We start from the raw sequence: 19,102 nt of genomic DNA, 5'->3' as shown, positions 1-19,102 counted from the left end.
ATTCCAAATATTGGGGTACCTGTATCTTTTGGAATTATGGTTTTCTCCAGGTATATGCCTAGGAGTGGGATTGTTGGGTCATATGGTAGTTCTATTTTTAGTGTTTTAAGGAACCTTCAGACTGTTCTCCATAGCAACTATATCAGTTTACTTTCCCACCAACAGTGTAGGTTGTTTCCCTTTTTTCCACACCCTCTCCAGCATTCATTATTTGTAGATTTTTTGATGATGGCCATTCTGACTAGGTGTGAGGTGATACCTCATTGTGGTTTTGATTTGCATTTCTCTAATAATTGGTGATGCTGAACATCTTTTCCTGTGTTTGTTGACCATCTCTGTGTCATCTTTGGAGAAATGTCTGTTTAAGTCTTCCATCTAGTTAAAAAAAAAATCATGTATTTAATTTTGGCTGTGCTGGGTCTGTTGCTATAGGGCTTTTCTCTGGTTGCAGCAAGTAGGAGCTATCCTCTAGTTGCCACGTGCCAGCTTCTCATTGCAGTGGCTTCTTCTGCACAGCACAAGCTATAGAGCACTCGGGCTTTAGCCGTTGTGGCACGTGGGCTCAGTAGTTTGGGCTCCCGAACTCTTAGAGCACACAGGCTTGGTGGTTGTGGCACACAGGCTTAGTTGCTCCAAGGCATGTGGAATCTTCCCACATCAGGGATTGAACTTGTGTTTCTTGCATTGGCAGGTGAATTCTTTATCACCAAGCCACCAGAGAAGCCCCTTCCACCTAATTTTTTATTGGGTTGTTTTTTTATATTGAGCTACATGAGCTGTTTGTACATTTTGGAGGTTAATCCCTTGTCAATTGCTTTGTTTGCCAATATAGTTTCCCATTCTGAGGGTTTTCTTTTTGTGTTTGTGGTTTCCTTTGCTGTGCAAAAGTTTTAAGTTTAATTAGCATTAGATTTGTTCTGGGTGGGGGTGGAAGTGTGTTTAACTGTTGAAGCTAGTTTGATTTCTCAGATATTTCTATGTCATGATCCAAAGAAATGGGATATAATAAAAGTATTAGTAGTAAACAGTCCTTATTTCCTTACCAACTTGTAATCTTTAAGTTTATAGTTATGACTACTTGAAATTCTGTATGTTTACTGCTTTTAAAGAATATCAGAAACCATTGTACAAAGTAATTTTGGGAACAAAATAAATGATGAAAGAATCACTTATGTAATATCACACTAGTCTCCAAATCAGTGCTGATGGGAACTTTCTAATTCCAGACAGACTGTGTTTGGTGACCTGTAGTGTACAGTAGGAATCAAAGGGTCAAATAAGCTAAGGTTAAGGACAGGTTAAGAACACCTCTTCTTTAAAATACTTGCCACCTATTTCAGCTTCATTCTCCACTTCCTCCCAATTGGGGATTTTCCTAGCAAAGTGGTGTTACTAAAAACACATTTAATTGCTTTAGAAGAGTAGCTCAAAGAAATTATATCTGTTTGGTGAGAGGTCAGACTCACTGTTTACACTGAAGGCAATGTAATTTTAAATCTTTCACTCACTGTCAGTAGTTGAAAGTTTTAAAATTTGGGTTTTCCTTCTCTTATCTTTTTCTGCTTTTTAGAAACAAAACAATAAAAAAACAAAAATAAGATTCCAGAAAGAGAAATGAAATAACCCTAGCCAGTTTAAGAATAAAGTTTCAAAAAATTTCCCTCATGTTACCCATATATGAGAACCAGGAATAAATTACTGAAATAATTTCTAGATTAATTTGAGTATAGGGTTTGTTTGTTTTTTTCCCTCTACCCTTAACTGATTTAATAAATAATTTAAAGTCATCTCCAGATTCACAAGGCTTATGTCCTATTCTCTTTTGAAGACATAACATATGTAGTGGGATCTCCTTAAGACTCTAGTTTGCTTTTCCCCAATGATTAATGAAGTTGGATACTTGTTCATTTGTTGGCCATTTGGATATAAAATGCACAGATCATAAAGTATTACCTATTTCTGTGTAATACTGTTACATAAAGAGAGAAGCTGGGAATTTGAATTTACTGATCACTCAGTGATCATCTAGTATAATTTTGATTTTTCACTCATCACTTCTCAGATTACTAAGTGAACAGTTATCTTGCATAAAACTGGAAATATGAAGAGACAGTAATGTAGAAGAAAGAGTTAAGTGTAAAAATAACCACTGTGTACTTCATATCTTCTGATGTAGAATGGCTTGGCAAAATTATACCGACTGAGTCTCCCCTCTGTCTACATGTCCACTTCGTTCCTTAGTATGACCTTCCTAGTACCTGTAATGAAGAGTTCAAGCCTAAAAGAACTCTCTTACCATCAGCTTGCATCTTTATTCCTATTAATTCAAGGAATGCCCTTCTCAACTTTTATGAGTCATGACATTTCTATATTGTCAGGATTTATAACATTCAGAGTCAGATGCTTCCATCTTCCCACAATCCACCCTACTGATTTTCTCCTCCATCTGTTGTCTTCTTCCTGAAGGCTAGTTTTTCTCTTATAATTTGGATTCTATCCCCACCTGCTCTGAAACATCATTCTCTCAGTAATCCTGTATGTCACCTATGTTTAAATTCTTCTATCAGCAGGCACCTTCTCATCAGTGTTAAAAAAGAAAAATAGCCCTTTCTCAATCCCACATCTTCTTCCAGTAGTCAGATTTCTTGAAAATATATCCTCATTTCCTAACTTGCCATCCATTCCTCATACCCCTCCAGTTTGGCTTCTGTACCCATTATGCTAGCAAAAAACCCTTCCTGAAGTCGGTGATCTTCAAAATAGCAAATTCAGTCAATACTGTTTCAGTGCTCATGGTGACCCACTCCAGTACTCTTGCCTGGAAAATCCCATGGGCGGAGGAGCCTGGTAGGCTGCAGTCCATGGGGTTGCTAAGAGTCAGACACGACTGAGTGACTTCACTTTCACTTTTCACTTTCATGCATTGGAGAAGGACATGGCAACCCACTCCAGTGTTCTTGCCTGGAAAATCCCGTGAGCGGAGGAGCCTGGTAGGCTGCAGTCCATGGGGTCGCTAAGAGTCGGACACGACTGAAGCGACTTAGCAGCAGCAGCAGTATCGATACTGCTGTCTATTCTTTTATTCTTGGAATGAAACTAAACTCTCTGATTTTCTACCTAGCTTTTGGTTTTCTGTCATTATTTACATTCTTCATAGGCCTTCGTATCTTATCACTCCATACTTTTTTCTTTAAGCAATCTTATTCGTGCCTGGGTTTGATTCTTCTTCATGTGCCAGAAGCTCCTAAATTTATATGTCTAGCAATAACTACTTCTTTGAACTTCAGATCTGTATATTCAGATGCTTAATTAACAGCTTTGCTTGATAAACTCAAGATCTTCTCTACCCTCTAATCCTACCCTTTCAGTGTTCGCTATTTCTACCAATGGTACGAGTATCCTTACTTGTGCAAGTCTACACTACAAGTCACCTATCATTTACATCTCGTTAGCCTAATTCTCAGCAGAAGTTCTCTTAGTAACATTTCTTGAAGACTTTTTTTTTCTTTCTCCAAAGATAAACTAAGGTAAACTCATTGCTACTCTTCCACACACTGAAGTTCTGTCTCTTTTGCGATTATCCTAGTCTTTTGCAATATCTCTTACTTGGACTGTACTGTGATTGCTACAGTTAGGAAGTCCTCATGATCAGGGAACTATGATGATCAGTTAGTTACTGCTGTAGACTTGCTCCACTCAAAAAAGTGCCCAATGGCCACTGAAGCTAGTGGCTGAAACAAGACTTTTAATACTGTCCCAAAAAACCTATGACCCTGTTTTCTAGCAGAAGTGGTTTTAGCCTCATTTTTGCATCCTAGATCCGAGTGCATCTAACTTCTTGAATATAGACAGAGCTGGATTAGAAAGAAGGTGGACTGAATATCACTTTATATGCTAGAGGAGCCATGGTGTTTGAAGCAACATATACCTTCAAAAGACTCTCATAGCAGGGCCAAAAATAGGGTGTTTGCCCAAGGATCAGGGGAGTGTTTGGACACATGGCAGATTATATAAGGAGGCTGAAGGAAGGAAAATACTCAAGGCTTACCCTTAGATTTTTGGCTTTGGCTACTAAGTAGATAGTAGTGTCATTTACTACACTAGTGTATATCTACCCAGAAGGAAAAACTGGGAAATGAGGAAATTTTCAGAAACTGTATTATTTATGCTTTTGTTGTTTAGTTGCTAAGTTGTGTCTGACTCTTTTTGTGACCCCATGGACTATAACTCACTAGACTCCTCTGTCCATGAAATTTCCCAGCCAAGTTTACTGGAACGATTGCCATTTCCTCCTCCAAGGGATCTTCCCAACCCAGGGATCAAAACTACGGCTCCTGAATTAGCAAGCGGATTCTTTATCACTGAACCACCCGGGAAGCCCAATTGTGCTTTCTGGCGCGAATTTAGAATTGATCTCTGTCTTCAGGGATTTACAGTCCATACTACAAATAACTTCTAAATATATCCTGACAGTCCTTGAAGAAAAGGATTACATGTCTATTTATTTGGAGATAGTTTCTAATCTTAAAAAAAAAAAGGAATTAATTTCAGAAAGCCAAATAAAAGCATTCATTATCATTCCATTGCATTTCCTGCTTTGCACTTATACTTTGCAAATTGAACCACTTTCTTAAATGCTGTAGGAGATGGTCAGTACCAAAATCAGATTAATTATATTCTTTGCAGCCAAAGATGGAGAAGCTTCATACAATTGTCAGCAAAAGTAAGATGAGAGCATGCTTGGGGCTGGTGCATGGGGATGACCCACAGAGATGTTATGGGGAGGGAGGTGGGAGGGGGGTTCATGTTTGGGAACACATGTAAGAATTAAAGATTTTAAAATTAAAAAAATAAAAAATAAAAAAGTAAGATGAGGAACTGACTGTGGCTCATATTATGAATTACTTATTGCCAAATTCAGACAAATTGAAGAAAGTAGGGAAAACAACTAGGCCATTCAGGCGTGGCCTAATTCATATCCCTTACGATTATACAGTAGAAGTGACATATAGATTCAAGGGATTAGATCTGGTAGAGTGCCTGAAGAACTATGGATGGAGGTTCATAACATTGTACAGGAGGCGGTGATCAAAACCATCCCCAAGAAAAAGAAATGCAAAAAATCAAAATGGTTGTCTAAAGAGGCCTTAGAAATAGCTGAGAAAAGAAGAGAAGTGAAAGGCAAAGGAGAAAGGGTAAGATATACCCATCTGAATGCAGAGTTCCAAAGAATAGCAAGGAGAAATAAAGCCTTCCTAAGTGATCAACTGAAAGACACAGAGGAAAACAATAGAATGGGAAAAGCTAGAGATCTCTTCTAGAAAATGAGAGATACCAAAGGAACATTTCATGCAAAGATGGGCACAATAAAGGACAGAAATGGTATGGACCAACAGAAGCAGAAGATACTAAGAAGAGGTGGCAAGAGTAAGAAAAACTATACAAAAAAAAACTTCATGACCCAGATAACCATGATGGTGTGATCACTCACCTAGAGCCAGACGTCCTGGAGTCCGAAGTCAAGTGGGCCTTAGGAAGCATCACTATGAACAAAGCTAGTGGAGGTGATGGAATTCCAGCTGAGCTATTTTGAATCCTAAAAGCTGATGCTGTGAAAGTACTGCACTCAGTATGCCAGCAAAGTTGGAAAACTCAGCAGTGGCCACAGGACTGGGAAAGGTCACTTTTCATTCCAGTCCTAAAGAAAGGCAATGTTAAAGAATGTTCAAACTACTGCACAATTACACTCATTTCACATGCTAGCAAGATAATACTCAAAATTCTGCAAGCAAGGCTTCAACAGTACTTGAACCAATAACCTCCAGATGTTCAAGCTGGATTTTGAAAAGGCAGAGGAACCAGAGATCAACTTGCCAACATCCATTAGATCATAGAGAAAGCAAGAGAATTCCAGAAAAATACCTTATCTGCTTCATTGACTATGCTAAAGCCTTTGTGTGGATCACAACAAACTGTGGAAAATTCTTAAGGAGATGGGAATACCAGATCACCTTACCTGCCTCCTATAAAACCAGACCACTTGACCTGCCTCCTATAAAACCAGACCACTTGACCTGCCTCTTGAGAAACCTATATGCAGGTCAAGAAGCAACAGTTAGAACTGGACATGGAACAACAGACTGGTTCCAAATCGGGAAAGGAGTACGTCAAGGCTCTATATTGTCACCCTGCTTATTGAACTTATTTGCAGAGTGTATCATGCAAAATGCCTGACTAGATGAAGCACAAGCTGAAATCAGGATTGTCGGGAGAAATATCAACAACGTTGGACATGCAGATGGCACCACGCTTAAGGCAGAAAATGAAGAGGAACTAAAGAGCCTCTTGATGAAGGTGAAAGAGGAGAGTGAAAAAGCTGGCTTAAAACTCAACATTCAAAAAACGAAGATCATGGCATCCGGTTCCATCCCTTCATGGCAAATAGGTATGGAAACAGTGATAGACTTTATTTTCTTGGGCACCAAAATCACTGTGGATGGTAACTGCAGCCATGAAATTAAAAGATGCTTGCTCGTTGGGAAAAAAGCTATGACAAACCTAGACAGTGGATTAAAAAGAAGAGACATTACTTTACCAACAAAGGTCTCTGTAGTCAAAGCTATGGTTTTTCCAGTAGTCATGTATGGATATGGGAATTGGACGATAAAGAAGTCTGAGAACCAAAGAATTGATGTGTTTGAACTGTGGTGTTGGAGAAGACTCTTGAGAGTCCCTTGGACTGCAAGGAAATCCAACCAGTCCATTCTGAAAGAAATCAATCCTTAATATTCATTGGAAGGACTGGTGCTGAAGCTGAAACTCCAATACTTTGTCTACCTGGTGTGAAGAGCTGACTCGTGAGAAAAGACCCTGATGCTGGGAAAGAATGAAGGTGGGAGGAGAAGGGGACCACAGAGGATGAGATGGTTGGATGGCATCACCAACTCAATGGACATGAGTTTGAGCAAGTTCTGAGAGATGGTGAAGGACAGGGAAGGCTGGTGTCCTGCAGTCCATGGGGTCGCAAAGAGTCGGACACAACTGGGTGACTAAACAACAGCAACAACATGAGAAAACAAACCTATGTGGTAAATGGGCTTCCCTGGTAGCTCCGTCATAAAGAATCCAATCCCCCTGCCAGTGCAGGAGATGCAGGTTTGATCCCTGGGTAGGGAATATCCCCTGGATTGGAAAATTCCATGGACAAAGAATCCTGGCAGGTACAGTCCATGGGGTCACAAAAAAGTTGGGCATGACTTAGCAACTAAACAACAACAAATACGGTAAATAGAGTGGATTGGTTTCAACATTTATTCCTTCCTTCTAGTGTGCTTTATTGCACAAAGTGTGTAAAGTTAATAACTTTCTCAGACTCACTTGCAGTAAGTATGCTGGATGTAATAGAGCTGTGGCCAATAAGATATACTTCGTAAATTTTGGATGGTGGAAATCCGATGGAGGCTCTGCTTCTGCTGCTTTTGCCCTTTCTGTTAGTAGGCCTGGGTGCCTATCTATTTTTTCCATTGGTGTGGCATGGATTTGAAATCAACACTTTCATTGATTGTAGCACCTCACTTCCCAAGTCAGGGTGGAAGCATGCCAAGGGGAAAAGGGACAGACCATTTAGCAATAACAGTCAGTTGACTCCCATCTAGATGTCTAGCCTTGGCCCTAGGGGACTATTTTCTGGGCCCGCATTGAGCAATTAGGGCTTCTGTCTTTGAAAAGAAGAGCAAGATACAGGCTAGCAAGAACCATAGTAGAGAAAAGCCCGGAAAGGGGAACTGGTGCTCTAGGATTAAGGGCCAGTCTGCCTCTAAAATGGAGCAAATGCACAGTTGCATTATGTGAAGGACAGATTTTGAAAGTTCTCTGGATTGTCTTGAGAACTTGTCTGGGCTGAGCTTTCAGATGAGATCATTTGGCCCTGCTGTTGGACAGCACAGGAGGGAGAGGCAGCAGAGAGGAAGGTAAAGCTGATACGTGACCATTTTCAAGGTACAGAAACCAAGATTTTAAGGGATTGTCAAGGCATTCCGGTCTGGTATGTTTTTTTCATCTTCCCAAAGAACCAGCTTTTTTTTTCCTTTTCGGTTCCATTACTTTCCATTTTTATGTTTATTTGTTCTTTCTTCCTATTTTCTTTTGTGTACTTTTGTTCTTTTTCTACTTTATTAGTCTGGGCACTTCATCCATTTTCAGATTGTCTTATTAAAAGAGTATTTTAAACTCTAAGCATTACCCTCTAAGTACAGCTTTAGCTCTTAAAGGTTTTGATGTCATATATTTTCCTTTTCATTAATTTCTAGGCAATATGTAATTTCAACTTTTATTTCTGCTTTGTTAAATTTTTAAAGCATAATTTGGTGGTTCTGTCTGTCAAATTTGTTTAATATAGAACTGTCCCTCCTGCTCTGTACCTCTGCCACTGAATTGGTAAGATGACCTCCTTTTGAAAATAAATTAGCTGCAAAAATACAGTATACGATAACTAATCTTGTTACCAGAAATGGTGATTTTGTTTTGTGAATAGTTGATCTGATGTTCCTGCCAACTGAGTCCCCCAGTAATTAGATATCAGAAGCAGCTGTCTCCTGGGCTGCAGTATTTTGTTTATCTACATTTGGAAAATGCTTGCATTTTTAATCTTATGGGGAGGGCAGAGGTGTGTTCAACTTAAATGAACAGGTTATTAATCCAGATTTATTTTGATGCAAATTAAAAATAAGAGGATGCAATGCATACCTCTTACTGCACTGGAGATTATCCGACTTGTCAACAAATTATTCTTACTTATCTTGACTCAAAAAAATAATAAGATATATGTTCTACATGAGCATCAAAAACCAGGATTTTGATATAGACTAACCTTTTATGTGTGCTTATACATGGTTTAAGGCTAAGAAAAGTCAACTAAAGCTATCATCTTACATAAATATTAGTAGTTTTCTCCAAAGGCAGTTGACTTTAACAGTCATCTCCAGTGGAAGAACCCCTGCTTCTTTTGTAACAGGTCAACCGTAGAAGCCCAGGATTAAAATTTATTCTGAAGTTAATTAATTATTTTGCCCTGAAAAATTATTTTTTAAAATATTTTCCTTTTTTGATTTTTTATTTTTTTCCAATTTGTTTTGAATTTTATGTCAACCTGGTATAAAATTGCATAGTTCTGAAGTTATGCTGAGCACAAGTTTCCTGCCTCATCCTTCTGTCCCTTACATGCTTCTGTTATTTAGGTCTTTTGCTGGTAAATGCACTTTTATCCACGTACATTGTTTTTTGTTTTTTTGTTGTTGTTGGCTTTTTTGGGAAGGTGAAGAGTGGGAGTGGACTATTTTGACTGATAAATTTAAATGCAAAGGCCAAAGTAAAGAGGACAAAGTCATTATTAAGAGTTCAGCTTGGGTTTTTTACTCAGTAACATCAGATAAGAAAATGACCCAAAGACTTAGTCAGAAAGATTACATGGGATTACTAACTTTGAGGCAGTTAACCTTGGATAATAACATTTCACAAATACCTAGATGTCGACCAGAGTTTGAAGTTCTTCAACTATGTGCCTAAATATATAGTTTGAATAACTGTAGTCTTGCCTCTTTACTGAATCTAGGTCTTCTCTTGGACTTAATGTTCTTGAGTTCTTTCAAAGCAATAGGGAGTTTTATTAAGAACACTGTACTTTGATAGGTCCTGAATAAGGTCTTCTGATGTCTTGTTAACCACCTAGCAGACATAAAATGTATATATATATATATATATATATATATGTGTGTGTGTGTGTGTGTGTGTGTATAGGTGGATCTCAAATTTGCAAAGACACTATAAATAGAATAAGTTTTAGATTATTGACAATCCACAGATATGAATCAGGGGTCAACAAACTACACTGCATGGGCCAAAACCAGATACCAGCTGTTTTTTTTTTTTTTACCAGCTGTTTTTTAAAATGAAGTTTCACTGGGACAGCATCACACCCATGTTTATGTGTTGTCCGTGGCTCCTTTCTCACTGCAGTGGCAAAGTTGAATAATTGTAGCAGAGCCTCTTTGGCCTGCAAAGCCTCAAATATTTACTCTAGCCCTTTACAGAAAATATGTGCCAATCCCTGATATAAAGTAAAATAAGGAACCCCTCTTGGGCCACTTAAAATTTTCAGTGCTCTTACCTTGCAGAGCTTTTATGAGGATAGAGATTGGGTTTATTTTGTTCACTACTGGTGTCCTCAGTGCTTAAAAGTATAGGGACTCAATTAGTTCAGTTCAGTCGCTCAGTCATGTCCGACTCTTTGCGACCCCATGAAATCGCAGCACGCCAAGCCTCCCTGTCCATCACCAACTCCCAGAGTTCACCCAAACTCATGTGCATTGAGTCAGTGATGCCATCCAGCCATCTCATCCTCTGTCGTCCCCTTCTCCTTCTGCCCCCAATCCCTCCCAGCATCAGGGTCTTTTCCAATGAGTCAACTCTTCGCATGAGGTGGCCAAAGTATTGGAGTTTCAGCCTCAGCTGAAAGGGGCTCAATAAATACTGTCAAATCAATAAATAAAAACCATCCATATTCATCTTACTCTTCTCAGTTCCTTACTTATGGTCTAAAGTACAAATCCAAATAAACTGCAAGTCAAATTTGCCAAGTGTTAAAATGAGGAAGAAATAGTGACTTTTTAGCCTACACTTTATAACAGTTTTCATTTATTCAGCACTACTATGTGCCAGATGCTATAATAAGCATATTATATATATGTATGTATGTATATGTTTTTTCATATATATGTGTGTATTCATTTGTTTCAGCATTATCATTCTTATTTTATAGATGAGAACTTGAGACTTAGATTTGTCCAAAATTACATAGCTAGTAAGTGGCTTGGTTATTTTCAAGCCCATTTTCATCCTAAACATCATAGTAAGTGGAAAAGGGGGCTACTCTTAATAAAATCTAGAATGTGAACAAAATTTCTCTGAGATTTGTCCCACATCAAACAGCCTTACCCGATCTGTTCATAAGTAAATTAGATAAGAAATTTTTCATTTAGATTACTATATCTACCTCTAGAAGAGTGTTCCCAGGAACAATCTATACATTTTTGAACGTCTCTGGGTTGAACTGTATCAGATTATTACTAATCCCACTTTTCAGACTCCTAGAGATAACTGGTTCCATTTTGGTGTATAACCTAACTTAGATTAGAAGATAGTTGAGGAGTGGCCATAAGATGCCACTTTAATTCTAGAAGAGGTAGCATGGGATGTAAAACTAAATTTCTGGCAGGAAATTTCTGCCACCTAGTACCTACACAACATTTTTGCAGATTACTTAACCTTAGTTTAAGTCCCAGTTTCCTCATTAAAATAGAATAATTATACCTATCACCAAGGGTTGTAAAATTCAAGGGAATTAACATGTATAGTGGCTAGAATAGTGCCTAGAACATAGCATGCAATAAAGATAATTCTGTATTGTTTCACATGAAACCAAGTTCACCATTTTAACCATTTAAGTGTACAATCCCATGATTTCTAGTATATTCACATGTTATTCAGCAATCATCCAATTACAGAACATTTTCATCACCCCAAAAGAAACTCCATATGTATTAAGCAGTCACTCCCCATCCCCGTCTCTTTGCAAGCTCTGGGAACTACTGAAATGCTTTCTGTATCAATAGATTTGTCCATAAAGGGCAAATGGACAATTGAAATGAAATCATATAATACATGGCTTTTTGTGTCTGGTTTTTCTTCCTTTGGTTTTCTTCATCTGCTTTTTCTTCATTCGGCTTCCTTGATGACTCAGATGGTAAAGCGTCTGCCTGCAATGCAGGACACCCAGGTTCGATCCCAGGGTTGGGAAGATCTCCTGGAGAAGGAAATGGCAACCCACTCCAGTATTCTTGCCTGGAAAATGTCATGGATGGAGGAGCCTCGTAGGCTACAGTCCATGGGGTCATAAAGAGTTGGACACGACTGAGGGACTTCACTTTCTTTCTTTTCTTCATTTAGCAGAGTGTTTTCAAGATTCATTCATATGTGGCATATAAAGTACTTCATTCCTTTTATGTTTGAGTAATATTAACTATTTTGATATACCTACACCACATTTTGTTTGTCCATTCATCAGTTGGTGGACATTGGGGTGTTTCTATTTTTTGGCCACTGGTGAATAATACTGCTGTCAGCATTAGCATACAAGCTTTTGTTTGAACAACAGTTTTCATTCTCCTCAATAAATACCTAGGAATATAATTACAAGGTTGAATAGTAATTCTTTGTGTGTGTGTGTTTGTGTGTTTTAAGGAACCACCGAACTTGCATGTGTGTGCATGCAAAGTCACTTCAGTTGTGTCCAACTCTTTGTGCCCCCATGGACTGCAGCCCACCAGGCTCCTCTGTCCATGGGATTCTTCAGGCAAGAATTCTGGAGTGGGTTGCCATGCCCTCCTCCAGGAGATCTTCCCAACCCAGGGACTGAACCTGTGTCTCTGTGTCTCCTGTGTTGGCATGTGGGTTCTTCACCACTAATGCCACAGGGGACTGCAAAGTTTTAAATTCTGATTAAGTACAGTTGGTAAATTTTTTCTCTTGTTGCCAATTATTCTTATGTCATAGCTAAGAATCTGTTGTATTCCAAGGTCATATAGATTTACCTCTCTGTTTTCTGCTAAGGGATTATAGTTTTAGCTGTTATATTTGGGGCTTTGACTCATTTCAAGTTAATTTTTTTATATAGTGTGAGGTAGGGGTCCAATTTTATTTTCTACATGTGGATATCCAATTATATCAACATCATTTATTGAAAAGACTCTTCTTTCTTTATTGAATGATCTTGGCACCCTTGTTGAAAATGAACTGACCAGAGATGACAAAGTTTTTTCTGGGTGCTGAATTCTTACATTGAGCTATTTGTCTGTCCTTACGTCATAACCACACTGTCTTGATGACTGTAGTTTTGAAGTCAGGACATGTTACTTCCAGTTATTGCAAGTTATTTTAGAATATTTGTTTTCAAGTTATTGTAGCTATTTGGGGTCCCTAACATTTCCCTATGAATTTGAGGATTAGTATGTAAATTTCTGCAGAAATGCCAGGCAGGATTTTGATAGGGATTGCATTGAATCTGTAGATCAACTTGGGAATTATTGCCACTTTAACAATATTGTCTTCCAGTCCATGAACATAGATGCCTCTCCATTTATTAAGATCTTCTTTCATTTCTTTCAGCGATGTTTTATAGTTCATAGTGTACAAACAGTATACTTTTGTTAGACTATTCCAGTTTTTAAAATGCATTTGGATGCTGTTGTCAAGGATTTGTTTTCTTAATTTCATCTTTGGATTTTTAAATTGCTAGTATATAGAAATAAAATTGATCTTTATTTATTGATCTTGTATCCTACAATTTAATAAATTTATTTATTAGCTGTAATATTTTTTCTGTGATATTTTAGGATTTTCCATGTATAGGACATATCATCTGTGAATAGAGGTAGTAATATTAGTTCTTCCATTCCAATCTGAATGCCTTTTGTTTCTTTTTCTCAACTGATTGCTCAGGCTAGAACAAATATCCCTCTTATTATTGATCTTGCAGAAAAGGTTTCAGACTTCACCATTTAAGTAAGAAGTTAGCTGTGGTTTTTTCATAGATACCTTTTATCAACTTCAGAAAGTTTTCTTTGAGTCCTAGTCTGTTGAATGGTTTGTTACTAAATGGTGTTGGGTATGCTTTTTCTTCATCAGTTGAGATGATTATGTGGTGCTTTGTTCTTTATTTCATTAATATGATGTATTATATTGACTGATTTTCATACCCTGAACCACCTTTGAATTGATTGCATAAATCTCACTTGGTCATGGTATGTAAGTCCTTTCTATATACTGCTGGATTTCATTTACCAGAAGTCTACTGAGGAATTTTGCATCAGCGTTCATAAGGGATATTAGTCTATAGGTTTTTTGTGGGGTTTTTTTTTTTGAGGTGTTTGTCTGGTCTTGGTATCTGTGATTTCTTCAAATATTTGACAGAATTCAGTTCATCTTGCTTTGAGGTTTCAGGCTTTTCTTTTTAAGCCATTGGGCTTTTTTTGGGTTTTGGTTTTTATTAACTAATCAATCTCTTTACCTATTATAGGTCTGTTCACTTTTTCTGTTTCTTCATGTGTCAGTTTGTGTGTTTCTAGGAATTTGTCTGTTTTATCTGCATTTCCTAATTGGCATAATTGTTCACAGTATTCTTAGTGTATTATTTGGTTTGCTTTTTCTTTTACAATAGATTTTAAATCTAGATTTTAAAATAGATTTATTGTCTTAGTATTTGCCATGGAGATTATATAAGTGACATTAATTTATAGCAGTCTAGTTTGAATTAATACCAAGTTTGAATCATATTAAAAAATTGGCTCCTAAATAGCTGTTTCCTTTCCTCATATAGTTATTGTCACAGATTACATCTTTATACATGTATGTTTATGGACACACATCTATATTATTGTTTTATTTAAGACATAGATTTATTATTGCTTAGTAGTCTTTAAAATCATGTAAAAATTGGAGTTATTAACCAGAAATACATGAATATTGACTTTTATATTTATCTATACAGTTATCTTTATCAGTGTTCTTTATTTCTTTGTATGAATTACTATCTAGTATGATTTCCTTTCAGCCTAAAGGCCTCTCTGCGGTACTTTTTGTAGATTAAGACTACTAGCAATGAACTCTTTAGTTTTTGTATCTTGATTTCTCTTTCCTTTTTGATGGATAGCTTTGCTGGATATAGAATTCTTGGTTGACAGATTTTTTTTTTTTCTTAAGCACTGTGAATATGTCATTCAGTTAATTTCTAGCCTCCATGGTTTCTGATGAGAAATAGATGTTAATTTATCGAGAATTCCTTGTATATAACGAGTCACTTCTCTCTGCTGTTTTCAGGATTCTCCCTGTCTTTGAACAGTTGGAGTATAATGTTCATAAGTGTGTATTACTTTGTGTACTTAGGATTTGTTGAAATTCTTGGATGTGTATATTCATGTCTTTTATGAAAGTTCAGTTTTCAGTCCCCCCCCACCCCTCACCTTTTTTTCCCCCTTTTCTCTAGTCCTCTCTTGGACTCTTTATTATGTGTATGTTGGTATACGTAGTGGTGTCCCACAGGTCTTCTAGGCTCTGTTCATTTTTCTTTATTTTTTTTCTTCTTCTTGCTTCTCATATTGGATAATCTCAATTGATGTATCTTCAAGTTCATAGGTTTTTTCCTCTGCTTTTAGAATTCTCTAGTGAATTTTTTAATTTCAGTTGTTGTGTTTTTCAAGTCCAGAATTTCTCTTTGGCTTAAATTTTCTCTGTTGGCATTCTCAATTTGGTGAGACATCATTCTTATTCTATTAGTTCTTTGTGCTCTTGAGCATGTTTAAAACAGTTGATCTAAAGTCCTTCTCTAGTAAATCCAATGTCTGATCTTCTTTAGGGACAATTTCTATTCCTTTTTTTCGATGTGTGTGGGCCATATTTTCTTGTTTCTTTGCCTCCTTCATAATTTTTAATGAATACTGGATATTTTGAATATATAATGTGGTAATTAGATTATTTTACCTCACCAGATTTGTTTTGTTTTTGTTTGTTTGGTTTTTGCCTTTTTGCTGCTTGTGGTTGGTGTTGTTTGTCTAGTGATTTTTCCGAATTAATTTTGTACAGTGTATATTCTTTGCCATAGGTGGCCACTAACATCTGTCTGATTAGCTTATGCATCAGACAATGATTCAGCAAAGATTTCCTCAAAGATTTGGCACATGAAAAAAATGAAAAGCAAAAAAGAAAAAAAAAAACCCTCAAAATCTTTGGTAGAGGATTCTGTGTATATGTTAGGACATGCCTTCAACATTCAGCTAGGCAGTTTACAACTCAGTCTTAGTCTTCACTTTCTGCTTGTGTACAGCCTAAAGCTCAGCCAGAAATGAGAATTTAGGGCCTTCTCAGGTCTTTTTGATTATGTGCTCCACTTTGGGCATACAGATGTTGGTCATCTAGTTTCCAAAGAATATGTGGAAGCATTTCAAATACCATATTCCCCAAAGCACCTCACTTCCCAGTCTCCTTAGGTTTTTGATGTGTATATTGTGTGCCTAACTGCCGTCCTTTGCCTCATTTGACACCAGCTAGTAAATTTGCTGTTAAATGTTTTTGACAAATGTTCTGAACAGTTGCCTGTCTTCCCTGGGATAGATCAGAGTTTGGTAAAAATAAAGGTAAGCCCTTTATGCAGTCTGTCAGGGAATCAAACGGTAAGCCTAAACAAGTAACCACAACTTCTTTTAGAACAAAGTCTACTTTACATACTCTTAACACTAGAAACCCACACCAATAACTCAGATTGATAACTTCAAGACCCTTACAGAGAATTAGCTACTTTTTCTTGACTGAGCACTTGACTGATTACTGGAATCCTTTGACTAGTTTTCAGATAAGGTTGATTCTGACAGTTTTTGCCAGGTTATTTGCTGTTTCTTTTCAGGGAGAGGAACAGGCCCTTGGAGTTCCGTACTCTGCCACTTTTGTTGACTGATCTCTCATCACATTTTTTTTTCCAATTTTGATGGACATATTTTTATAGTTTTTTTTTGTTTATTTTTTTTTTAAAAGAATGACCATATATCTGTTCTTTACAGAAGTCATCCAGGTTTAGAATAATTCATGTCCAGCTTGTCAAAAAAAAAAAAACAACCGTATCACATTTAGAAGGAAAAGAATTGAATCCTGTAGATCTGATCTGTGAACAGTGTTGAAGATGGCTAGTTCACCCATAGTCCTATCAAGAATCCCTGCAAGCCAGGGAGATAAAAGGTCTCATTCATTGTGTACGTGAGATAAATGTTCTAACATTTGGGTCTGTAGTAGAAATATGGTGTAAAATGTACTGTAAAAGCCAGCATGTATCAGGATATTAACCTTTAAAACTGCAGTGGACCATATTTGCATTGTAGTTGTGTGGATGTTTTCTATATAGTTTATCAGGTAAGTAGAAGTGTAGCAGTTATTCTCACTGCCTTCCCCAAAGCTGTAGCCCCCTATACAGTGAGTCAGCTGAAACCTACTAACTGAATCTTAAGAACTAACATGGAGAGCTATGATTCTGATGCAGTATTTTCTGGGTTTGAATTCTGTTTTCCTCTATTTGCCAGCAGTCTGGAATTGAGCAAAGTACTTAACTTCTCTTTGCCTCATTTACCTTGTCAGTAAAATGGGCCTGCTAACAGCTATAAGCTTTGCTATGCTGCTGCTGCTAAGTCGCTTCAGTCGTGTCAGACTCTGTGCGACCCCACAGATGGCAGCCCACCAGGCTCCCCCATCCCTGGGATTCTCCACGCAAGAATACTGGAGTGGGTTGCCATTATGAGGATAAGTTAAAATTCATTGGTTAATTAACTAAGCTAGTTTGAGATGCAGCTTCTCTAGAGCATATCTTTTAGATAGGGAAAACTCTGAGTTTTTCAGTTCTGTCCACTTAGGGTGAAGCTTATTGGTGAAATAAATTACTGGGCAGATTCTCATGAGAAAAATAGGCAGTCTTTCTGTGCAGCCTGAGAGGCCCATTCCTAAGTCAGGAGAAAAATGCTGTATCTACAGCTTGGATGCAAAACAAAAACATAAGGTTGGGGAAAAGGAGCCTATTGTGTGATGACTTGGGGGACCAGGAAGATTGTATTGTACAATACAAAGTTAAAAAGACTGGATAAGACAAATGATAAAGGTTCCTGGGAGTTGCTGAAGGGTTTGAAATAGGAGAGCCATCTGGTCACATTTACACTTAGTGTATATACTATAGCAGAAAACTGGAAGATGGGAGTCAGGTTGGCAAGACTGGGTCTTAGGTGAGTGTTAGTAAGTCATAGATGTTCCATAATGAGCATATATTAGTTTTGTAACATAAGCAAATACATTAAATCTTATTTTGTAAGAAATCTACTGTTGAAATTTCTCTACGATATAGTCCTAAGTAATAAAACCTAAAATTAAAGCCCCAGTTAGACAATGAGCATTCATTTGACACTTTGCTTGACAAAATCTGCATCACAGAGTTTCATAAAAAAAATAATCATTCTTTTCTACTACTTGTTGGCTAGCTATCATTCAAGTATAAAGAATACAACAATTCCATTGAATGTGAGAATGGAAATTATAATCATATTACCTGCAAAACTTACTCTGGTGATTTTTTAGCTCTTCAACCCTCCATGAGTCAGAAAAATATTCACACCTAAAGTTGAAACTTTAGAGTGGTAGCCTGGAGCAACAAGTCCCAGAAAATTGGTAATGAAAGTAATGGTTTATAAGAGAGAGCTTGATGGACTAATTACAGTCTCACTTTGCCTTGCTCCAGCTCTATTTATTTAACAGCTATTTAGTTTCAGGAACATGGACTTTTGTTATGTTTGTTTTTTTAAGTCATTTGAACTTTTTAATATATCAGTTTTATGAATTAATTGAACAAATATTCATTTGTAAAACAAGATAAAATTTAATAAGCAACTTTATCTCATTTTGCCTCTCTATGAATACATTAGTGTTTGGAATAGATTTTAAACTTAATTGAGATCAAGTTTTATACTTAACAGTGTGTTGTTATTTTCATGTATTTTTTTTTTAACTAGCTATGTACAATGATCTTCTCTGAGTTTATATATACAAACAGGACAGGATTACATTAAATACAATTTTAATATTCATTGAATCCAAAGTACTCTTCCTCAACTGTCCTTTTAAAATAGATTTAAACTATGTTAATAACATATAAATAGTGGGCAAATTTATTTCTGCAAACCAGACTATGGAAACTGGACACTATTGAAGATACCCTGTAACATACTTTAAAAAGTTGAGGATAATATACATAACTAATTATAATTATTTTGTGTAAATGCAAATTTAACTGCCTTCAAATAGGCATACTTTTTGACATGTTGAAATTGAGATTCCATAGGTGGCTGCTCCATGGTAAATTCAATATAAATAACAATGAAGGAACCACATATGGTAAGCCTGGGCTTCAGACATTGGCTTTAAGATTCTCAAATAAATAAAGACCTTCTTTGAAGGCACACGGATG

The 19,102-nt window shown here is 37.0% G+C and overlaps 1 protein-coding gene across 1 annotated transcript in view; it reads left to right on the top strand.

Moving 5' to 3' along the window:
- Positions 1–19,102, top strand: part of DNAJC1 (DnaJ heat shock protein family (Hsp40) member C1) — a 190,381-nt gene that overhangs the window by 50,108 nt on the left and 121,171 nt on the right. The window lies entirely within an intron of this gene.

This window comes from Budorcas taxicolor, chromosome 13 (genome assembly GCF_023091745.1).
Source record: "Budorcas taxicolor isolate Tak-1 chromosome 13, Takin1.1, whole genome shotgun sequence".
Taxonomy (NCBI): domain Eukaryota; kingdom Metazoa; phylum Chordata; class Mammalia; order Artiodactyla; family Bovidae; genus Budorcas; species Budorcas taxicolor.
Note: the sequence above shows the minus strand (reverse complement) of the source record. Positions and strands in the feature narration are given on the sequence as shown.